Here is a 9,869-nt window from a genome sequence, read left to right on the forward strand (position 1 = left end):
ACAGTCCCTCATAAAAGGTCTTGAACACCTCATTTATCTTCCCTGCTCTTCGCACCGTGGCTCCCTTTTCGTCTCTGATTCCCCCTATCTCCCTCGCCGCTGTCCTCTTTCGCAACTGATGAGCCAGCAGGCGACTAGCCTTTTCCCCATATTCATACCTCCTCCCCTGTGCCTTCCTCCACAGCACCTCCGCCTTTCTGGTGGTCAAGAGATCAAACTCCGTCTGGAGTCGCCTCCTCTCCCTGTACAGTCCCTCCTCCGGGGTCTCTGCAAATTCCCTGTCCACCCTTAAAATCTCCCCCAGTAATCTTCCCCTTTCCTTGGCCTCTGTTTTCCCTTTGTGGGCCCCAATGGAGATCAGCTCTCCTCTGACCACCGCTTTTAGTGCTTCCCATACCACTCCCACACGGATCTCCCCGTCGTCATTGGCCTCCAGGTACCTCTCAATACACCCCCACACTCTTCCACACACTCCCTCGTCCGCCATCAATCCCACATCTAATCGCCAGAGTGCTCTCTGCTCCCTTTCCTCTCCTAGTTCCAGGTCCACCCAGTGTGGGGCATGGTCCGAAACCGCTATGGCTGAATACTCAGCTTTTTCCACCCTTGAGATCAACGACCTTCCCAGAACAAAAAAATCTATCTGGGAATACACTTTATGGACATGGGAGAAGAAGGAGAACTCCCTGGCCCTCGGTCTAAGAAATCGCCATGGATCCACTCCCCCCATTTGGTCCATAAACCCCTTGAGCACCTTGGCTGCTGCCGGCCTTCTTCCGGTCTTTGATCTGGATCTATCTAACCCTGGGTCCAGCACGGTATTGAAGTCCCCTCCCAAGATCAGGTTTCCTACCTCCAGGTCCGGTATACGACCCAACATCCGTCTCATAAATCCCGCATCGTCCCAATTCGGGGCATATACATTAACCAACACGACCTCCATTCCCTCCAGCCTGCCACTCACCATTACATATCTACCTCCGCTATCTGCTACGATGTTCTTTGCTTCAAATGCTACCCGTTTCCCCACCAATATGGCCACCACTCTATTCTTTGCATCTAGTCCTGAGTGGAACACCTGTCCCACCCATCCTTTCCTTAACCTAACTTGGTTCGCCACCTTCAGGTGCGTCTCTTGGAGCATAGCCACGTCTGCCCTTAGTCCTTTCAAGTGCGCGAGCACTCGGGCCCTTTTAATCGGTCCATTCAGGCCTCTCACGTTCCACGTGATCAGCCTCACTAGGGGGCTACCTGCCCCCCTCCCGTGTCGACTAGCCATCACCTTCTCTAGGCCAGTCCCATATCCCGCCTCCGCGCTCCCACCCGCTCCCCAGGCGTCGCATTCCATCCCCGTCCACCCACTCTTTAACCATTTCCTTTTTGATTTCCGTAGCAGCAACCCAGTTGTCTCCCCCCCCCCCCCCCCCCCCCCCCCCCCCCCGCGCTAGATCCCTTTCTAGCGTGATTGCTCCCCCCATATTACTTCCGCAAGTCAGCTGACTTCAACTGACCCCGGCTACTCCTGCTCACTCCTTGACCCCCCCGTGTGGGGAACTCCCTTGCGCCTGTCTTCCCGCCATAATCTTTCTGGCGCGGGAACTTCCCTTTATCTGACCCGCCTCTTGTGGCGCAGCTCCCTTTCCTCTCCCCCTCCCATTCCTCATTCTCCGCCTATGTCCCTTCTTTCCCCCCTCACCGGAGCCCACATTTCCTAGTGACTCCCCCCATCTCAATTTACTTCTCTATTTACATCAACCATAACAATAACATTCCCTACAGTATCAGTCCCACAGTTCCGATCCAATTTCTCCTCTTTAATAAAGGTCCATGCTTCTTCCGCCGTATCGAAATAATGGTGTCTCTCCTGGTACGTAACCCATAGTCATGCCGGCTGCAGCATCCCGAACTTCACCTTCTTTTTGTGTAACACCTCCTTGGCTCGGTTAAAACTCGCCCTCCTTCTCGCCACCTCCGCATTCCAATCCTGGTACACCCGTACCACTGCATTCTCCCATCTGCTACTCCGCACCTTTTTCGCCCATCTCAGGACCTCTTCTCTATCTTTAAGGCGGTGAAATCGCACGATTGTCACCCTGGGTGGTTCTCCCGCTTTTGGTCTTCTCGCCGGGAACCGATGTGCCCACTCCACCTCCAAGGGGCCCGTAGGGGCCTCAGCTCCCATCAATGAGCTTAGCATCGTACTTACATAAGCTCCACAGTCCGCTCCTTCCACTCCCTCAGGGAGACCCAGTATCCGAAGGTTCTTCCTTCGCGCTCTGTTTTCTAGGGCCTCAATCCTTTCAATGTACTTTTTATGGAGTGCCTCGTGCTTCTGTGTTTTGACCGCCAGGCCCAGGATCTCGTCCTCATTATCCGTCACCTTCTGCTCCACCACGCGGAGCTCTGTCTCCTGGGTCCTTTGTGCCTCCTTGAGCCCCTCAATTGCCTGTAGCATCGGGGTCAGCACCTCCCTCTTTAGTAGCTCCACACACCGTCTCAGGAATTCGTCTTGCTCGGGCCCCCATGTCGCCTGGGCTTTCTCCGCCGCCATCTTGTGTCTTCTCCCTTTCTGTCCCTTTCGTCGAAGATTCCTCGCGCTGCAGCCGCCGCCGCCGATATTTTCCTCTTTCGTTGGGGGGGGACTCCCTATTCACTCACCCCACACCGGGTTTCGTTGCCCAAAAATTTCCCGTTGGGGCTCTTAAAAGAGCCCGAAGGTCCGTTGGAGCTGGAGCCGCCGAAACGTGCAGCTTAGCTGGTCATCGCCGCAACCGGAAGTCTTGTCTGGCGCACTTAAGCAGCTTCCAGTCTCAATACGAAAAGGCCTATCAGGACATGCAACGTGCAGTCCTGGTACGAGAAGAAACGGAAAAACAGGTAGAGGCATTACAAAAACAGTGTAGTGACCTGAAGGCAGCATTAAGAGCACTCCATGCTGCCACCACAGAACAAAGACAAAGCACATTAGACCACGCAAAGTGCCGGAAGCAGATTGCAGAGCTGCAATCACTGCTTTCTGTTCAAAAAGGTTTTCAGGAAATCTTTGGAGAAAGATTAGATCAGGAAGACTGCCCTGATTGGGAAGAACTGAATGAAACAGCGCAGAGATATGTTCAGGGAACGTGTGCGCAGGGAAAGCCACAAAAGAGAAAAGCGCCCGACCCCCCACACAGCAGATAGTTCAAGCTCCAATGAACCCTGTAACCACCCACCGCACAGCCACATCGGACAATGCGGAATTTCTATATTCCACCCCCTTAACAGTGACCCAATTACGGGACGCATGCGATAAGATCACCCTGTTCCTCCCCACCTCAGACCCCCACCATTTCTTTGCCACAGTTAAACATCAGGCGACCATGTGCGGCCTGGATGAGAGAGAGCAGGTAAAGCTCACAGTTTTAAGTTTAGATCCGTCAGTAGCAGCAGCCCTCCTCGACCCACAGAATGGAGGAGGAGGCACCCTTGCAGAAATGCATACCGCGATCCTGGATGCAATCGGGTATAACCGGGGTGACCCCGTAGATGGCCTCAACAAATGTAGGCAAAAGAAATCCGAGCACCCCACAGCGTTTGCTGGATGCCTGTGGATTCACTTTGCAGCAGTCTTTGGAGACTTAGACCGTGCCCATTTGTCCCCAGACAACATGGCCAAATGGACCCGCACCCTTATCTCCCATGCCACAGAAACAGGATAGAAAGACAGCGCGAGTTATGATCCCTCAGAGGAGGCCCATAACGAGAAGTGGGTAATGAAAAGATTGTCCTGCGCTTGGGAGCAATCTGTTCAAAGTAAACCCTCAGTTAAGAATACTTGGGGAAATCCATACTGTTTTTGGGGTCTAGGGTCAGGTCCTGTTATTTGTACGGAGCCAGTCATCCGTCCACAGTCGTGCTTGTGGGTCGCGAATGCTGCCCTGTTCTTTTGCAGAACTGCCCTAACCTGCTTGTCCGTACTAAGCGTGGTCGGGTTGAACCAAAATTCGCCTACTGCGCTAATTTTGTTCATGTACTCTCCTATGTTGAGCGTTGCGGGGGCTCTTGCGGATTTTGCCATCTTCCAGACTGTGGTGGTATGTATTAGGGGTAATACAGTACACCATGAATGCCGAGGAGCTATTGGAGGACAGATGCTGGGTCCCGATTGGATCTGCCGCCTACTGGGCTCCACCCAGATAGGCGGGGTATAAGAATCTGGGTTAATCCCCGCAGCTGCATTCTGTGACTGAGCTGCTGGGGAACAAGTCTGCTCAATAAAGCCTCGATTGAAGTTCTTTACATCTCGCCTCGTGTGTGATCGATGGTGCTACAATTTATTGAGCAACTAAAAAAGAAATATGGAGCTCCGGATCGCCCCGGAGTGCCTGCGAATCGGCCCCCAAGCAGGCCTTTTCGTATTGAGACTGGAAGCTGCTTAAGTGCGCCAGACAAGACTGGTGAGCCCTTTTGGCGTCATCCACCTCTCCATCTTTTGCTGCCAATTTCCTTCTCAAGTCTAAATTCTCCTTTTCTACTTCGCTGTAAGATCTCTGGAGCAGTTGGAAAGGACTAGAGATCGCTGGAATATTAGAGGAAACGTGAGGATTAGTCAGAGATTAACAAAGAAAGGGAGTGAAAGAGAGAGGAAGAAAGTAAATGACATTAAAGTAAATAGTAACTGCCGCAGAGAAAAGGAGGGAGGAACTTAACAGGTGAACTACAGAACAACAGAAAACACGGAATAAGCGAAATTGGGATCAAGAAGCAGGGAAATGAAAGGAAATGAGGAATGATAGTAAATGCAGGAGAACGTAGCAATAAACAGAAGGGAAAAGGGTTACGAATAGTGATGGAGTAGCAGATAGACATACTTCAATTGATTTCAAAAACCAAGTTTGAAATGGTATCCCTTCTGTTCCTTGGTGCATTCGATGAGTAAGTAGCTGAACTTTGCTTGCTTTATCATGTTATATTTACCCATGAAGCAAAGTACATCCCTAAATAGAACAAGAAACTTGCAGATAGCATCATTTCAAACTCCCTGGGAATATGTTCCCTGGAATAACAAACAGTGTACTTGAGGAGGCTTTGATAACCTAAAAAGCAACTGTGACATGGCTCCACTCCCATCATCTTGAACCAGTCCTGAAAGCCGTAGCATAACCACTTTCATTCGGCATGCTGTTGCTATATTTACTTGGTATAAATATGGTAGTTAATAAGGTCGCCTTTCTTAATCCTAATTATGAGTAGGATCTCAGAGTCGCCAGGTATCTCTCGATACCGCCACAAGGTTCAACCGAATACCGATCAAAGAGCCAATACACCAGTTAGTTCAAAGTCAATACTACTTTATTTACACACAGTATGATTTACTCATGCACAATAACACTACAAGCTAAACTATCTCTATCACTAACATCTATACTTAACTTCGGGTGCCCACTTAGGTCAGAGGAACAATGGCCATCGTTCGGATCTGAGGCGGTTGGGTTCGAAGAGGTAACAAGAGTACAGCTAAGGTTGTCCGTCTGGTAGCGAGCGTTGAACTTGAACTTACTTGCTTCTGGTGATGCAGGTGGAAGGGTCTCTCCGGCTGAGAGCCAAATCCAAGAGACTGAACCTTTGACGGGGGTTCCTTCTTATACTTGGAAGGGCTTCGCGCGTTTTAGGCGGGCCTTAAACTTGGTCCCAATTAATTGGGCAGCTTCTTGATCACTGCCATCGATCTGAGCCAAAAAAGGGGCGGGTGCCTTGATGGCTGGGCATGTCTTAATTGGCCATTGGCCTTGCTTTGTTTGTGTCTTCTTGCTGGGGTAGTGGCGCCGGACAGTCTGGGACAGTATCGGCTACCTGAGCACTAGTTCTTTGTTCCTTGGAGATGGGCCATCAATATGTAAATTGACCCAGAGTTTCGGTTCCGTCTGCAGACTGCCTTCCAAATATACATTCGGGCTCTGTGCCTGCTTGTTTACTTTGCATTGTCCATTTTCCCTGTATGCTCTGCGAGTGTCCATTTTATATACTGAAAGTGGCCATCCCAGATGGCTACAATGCTTAGTTTCATTGGTCAGAACAATGAATGCAGGAGATGGGACGTCTTGCTGAAGTTATACAAGACATGAGTAGACACTTGAAATACTGTGTACAGGTCTGGTCACCCTATTAATAATAATAACAACCTTTTATTGTCACAAGTATGAAGTTACTGTGAAAAGCCCCTAGTCGCCACATTCTGGCGCCTGTTTGGGTAAGCTGGTATGGGAATTGAACCCGCGCTGCTGGCCTTGTTCTGCATCACAAACCAGCTGTCTAGCCCACTGAGCTAAACCAGCCTATTATAGAAAGGATATTATTAAACTAGAAAGCGTGCACAAAAGATTTACTAGGATGCTACTGGGACTTGATGGTTTGAGTTATAAAGAGAGAGTGGATAGACTGGGACTTTTTCCCTGGAGCGTAGGAGGCTTAGGGATGATCTTATAGAGGTTTATAAAATAATGAGGGCATAGATAAGGTAGTCAACATCTTTTCCCAAAGATAGGGGAGTCTAAAACTAGAGGGCATAGGTTTAAGGTAAGAGGGGAGAGATACAAAAGGGTCCAGAGGGGCAATTTCTTCACACAGAGAATGGTGAGTGTCTGGAAAGAGCTGCCAGAGGCAGTAGTAGAGGCAGGGTACAATTTTGTCTTTTTAAAAAGCATTTAGAAAGTTATATCGGAAAGCTGGGTCTAGAGGGTTATGGGCCAAATGCGGGCAATTGGGGCTAGCTTAGTGGTTAAAAACTGGACGACATGGACAGGTCGGGTCAAAGTGCTGTAAACCTCTGACTCTGACTCATATTTAAACGATTTGTTATGAAATGTTTTCAGTGCTTTTGCCAGTTTCCTTGAATCTCTTATTAATTTATGAATTTAATTTAAGTTATCTGCTGCTTTCACCAGAAAATTCACAAAATGGGCATGAGTCAGGACAAGTGTAATATAATTAATAGAAGGAAAATTATACAATTCTATTTTCAATTACGAAAAGGAGTGAAACACCTTAATCTGAAGTTTAATCTGAAGTTTAATCTGAAGTTCCTATCCCAAATCAGCTATTATCTGACCATTCTACCCTTCAAAGTGACACATTTTACAATAAATTCAGACATTCCAATATGCGGAACAAAGTGAGTTTTGGTACCTGCTAATATCTCTAATCAATGAACAGTGCTAGATTTGTTAAGGAACTAACCGATCGCAAACTCAAAGCATGGAATATCTCATCACCCCATGAAACCCTTGCTCTGGGCCATCTAATTTCTGTTATTTGTTTCTCTGCTACCAACATGGGCAGCATGGTAGCACAGCGGTTAGCACTATGGCTTCACAGCCCCAGGGTCCCAAGTTCGATTCCCAGCTTGGGTCACTGTCTGTGCGTAGTCTGTATGTTTTCCCTGTGTCTGCGTGGATTTCCTCCGGGTGCTCCGGTTTCCTTACACAAATCCCGAAAGACATGCTGTTAGGTAATTTGGACATTCTGAATTCTCCCTCCGTTTACCAGAACAGGCGTCGGAATGTGGTGACTCGGGGATTTTCACAGTAACTTCATTGCAGTGTTAATGTAAGCCAACTTGTGACAATAAAGATTATTATTGTGTCATTTGGTGCCAGTTTTGCATTTGGCTGAGTCTGTCTTCCATTGCTCTCCATTGTGCCATAGGGAGGTAAGGGATGTTTGACCCAGTTGGTTCTTAAAGATGTGACTCAAAGCTAAGAGCACTATAGCAACAACAGGTGTTTCTGGTGTTCTATTATTATCTTTTGAGAGGTAACTCTTGGCTTTCATTCTCAGCCAAAGATTATTTTTTGGGTGCGGTGACCAGGACACAATCACTTGCTCTGAGGTATCCTCAGCTTAGTTGCTGAATGTTCCTGCTTTGATTTTTGTGGCATGCTTTGTCCAGATTAATCAAGGTTGCTTATTACAAATAAGAATAGTAGGTTATGCAATGTGTTACGCAGAATGGAATATGGCTCTCTAGATAAATACCAACAGAAATATTGAAGATTGTTTTTTTGAGCTACTGTTTAACCCTCTTATGGATTGCTTGCAGCTGTAGCACAGTGGTTAGCACTGGTGCTTCACAGCTCCAGGGACCCGGGTTCGATTCCCAGCTTGGGGCATTGTCTGGGCAGAGTGCACATTCTCCCCGTGTCTGCGTGGATTCCTCCAGGTGCTCTGGTTTCCTCCCACAAGTTCCGACCAAGACGTGCTGTTAGGTGAATTGGACATTCTGAATTCTCCCTCCGTGTACCCGAACAGGTGTCGGAGTGTGGCGACTAGGGGATTTTCACAGTAACTTCACTGTATTCTTACCGTATGTGACAAGATTCAATATTTAGCTTTTATTGATGCTTTTGTGATTTTTATTTTATCCATTCACAGGATGTGGGTTTCACTGGCAAGCACTTATTGCCCATTCCTAATTACCCATTAGAAGGTGGTGGTGATGAGTTGTTGTCTTATGGAACTACTGCAGTCCATTTTAGTGAAGGTACTCCCACAGTGCGGGAGATCGAAGAATTGGGCTCAGCAACAAAGAAGGAATAACAAAATGATGTTTTCAGGTGAGGAAGATGAATGAATTGGAAGGGAACTTCCAGGTCATGATGCTCCCTTGTACTTTTTTGTCCTTTGTTCTTCTAGGTTGTAGAGGTTGCAGGTTTGGCGGATACTGTTGAAGGAGGCTTGGTGAGTTGCTGCAGTGAATCTTGTAGATGGTACATCCCGAAGCCACTGTGGACTGGTAGTAATGTGTAAGCTGATGGTTGGGGTACCATTCAAGCAGGCAGTTTTGACACAGATGATCTTCGGCTTTGAGTGTTGTTGGAGCTGTACTCATCCAAGAAGATACAGTATTTATCACTCTTGACTTGTGATTTGTGGTGAGTCAAGAGGTGAGTTACTCACCACACAATACCCAATTTCTCTAGCCACAATATTTATATGGCTGGTCCAGTTCAGTTTCTGGTAAATGGTGACCCCCAGGATGTTAGTGATGAGATTCATCCATGGTGATGTTACTGAATGTCAAGGAGAAGTGGTTAGACTCCTCTGGTTGGAGATTGTCTGTCAGTATGTGGCACAATTTAAAAAAAAAAAAGTTATTAACATTTTTTTAATAACATAAAATATTCAAACCATTCCAAATTTTTAAATATTATTACAAAAATAAAATATTCCCTGCACATCTCCCTCCACCCTAACCCAGCCCCATACTAAGAGTAACCCCCCCCCGCCCCCCGCAACAGGTGACGGTAACCAATACCTTAAAAATGGAAATGGCTGACTGCCACCTTGAGTAAAGTCGCCTCCACCGATCCCCTCATGGTGTTGTTTATCTTTATCTTCTCCAAGTGCAGAAAATCCACCAAGTTCCCTAGCCAAGCCAAGGCATTAGGCTGCGCCGGGGACCTCCACCCAAGCAAGACTGTTCTTCGGGCGATTAGAGAGGCGAGGGCCAAGACATCTGCCTTTTTCCCCTTCTGCAGCTCCGGCAAATTACTGCGGATGCTGGAATCTGAAACCAAAGAGAAAATGCTGGAAAATCTTAGCAGGTCTGGCAGCATCTGCAGGGAGAGGAAAGAGCTAATGTTTCGAGTCCAGATGACCCTTTGTCAAAGTTAAAAGACATGGGCCGGAATTCTCCGATAATGGGGCTATGTCCCCACACCCGTGAGAAAACGGGTGCTAATCAGTCCGTACTTTTTTCTAGAAACTCCAGGGTGATTCTCCTTTTTCAAGAGGGCTTGCAGGTCCCTGGGGTACTCCACGCAGCTCCTGCTGCCGATACCGGCCGCCTATGGCGCCGGCCCCGCGCGACATGGCGGAACCATACAGCGGGC

General features: G+C 48.0%; 1 long non-coding RNA gene across 1 annotated transcript; it reads right to left on the bottom strand.

Annotated features, from left to right (window-relative positions):
* Window positions 1–5,313: 5,313 nt before the first annotated feature.
* Window positions 5,314–9,541, bottom strand: LOC140392847 (uncharacterized). Its single transcript, XR_011935439.1, has 2 exons — window positions 9,293–9,541; window positions 5,314–9,093 (listed from the first exon to the last, which is right to left on the bottom strand). It is a non-coding gene; the product is annotated as an uncharacterized lncRNA (long non-coding RNA).
* Window positions 9,542–9,869: the final 328 nt, after the last annotated feature.

The sequence above is a fragment of the Scyliorhinus torazame genome, chromosome 16 (genome assembly GCF_047496885.1).
Source record: "Scyliorhinus torazame isolate Kashiwa2021f chromosome 16, sScyTor2.1, whole genome shotgun sequence".
Lineage (NCBI taxonomy): Eukaryota > Metazoa > Chordata > Chondrichthyes > Carcharhiniformes > Scyliorhinidae > Scyliorhinus > Scyliorhinus torazame.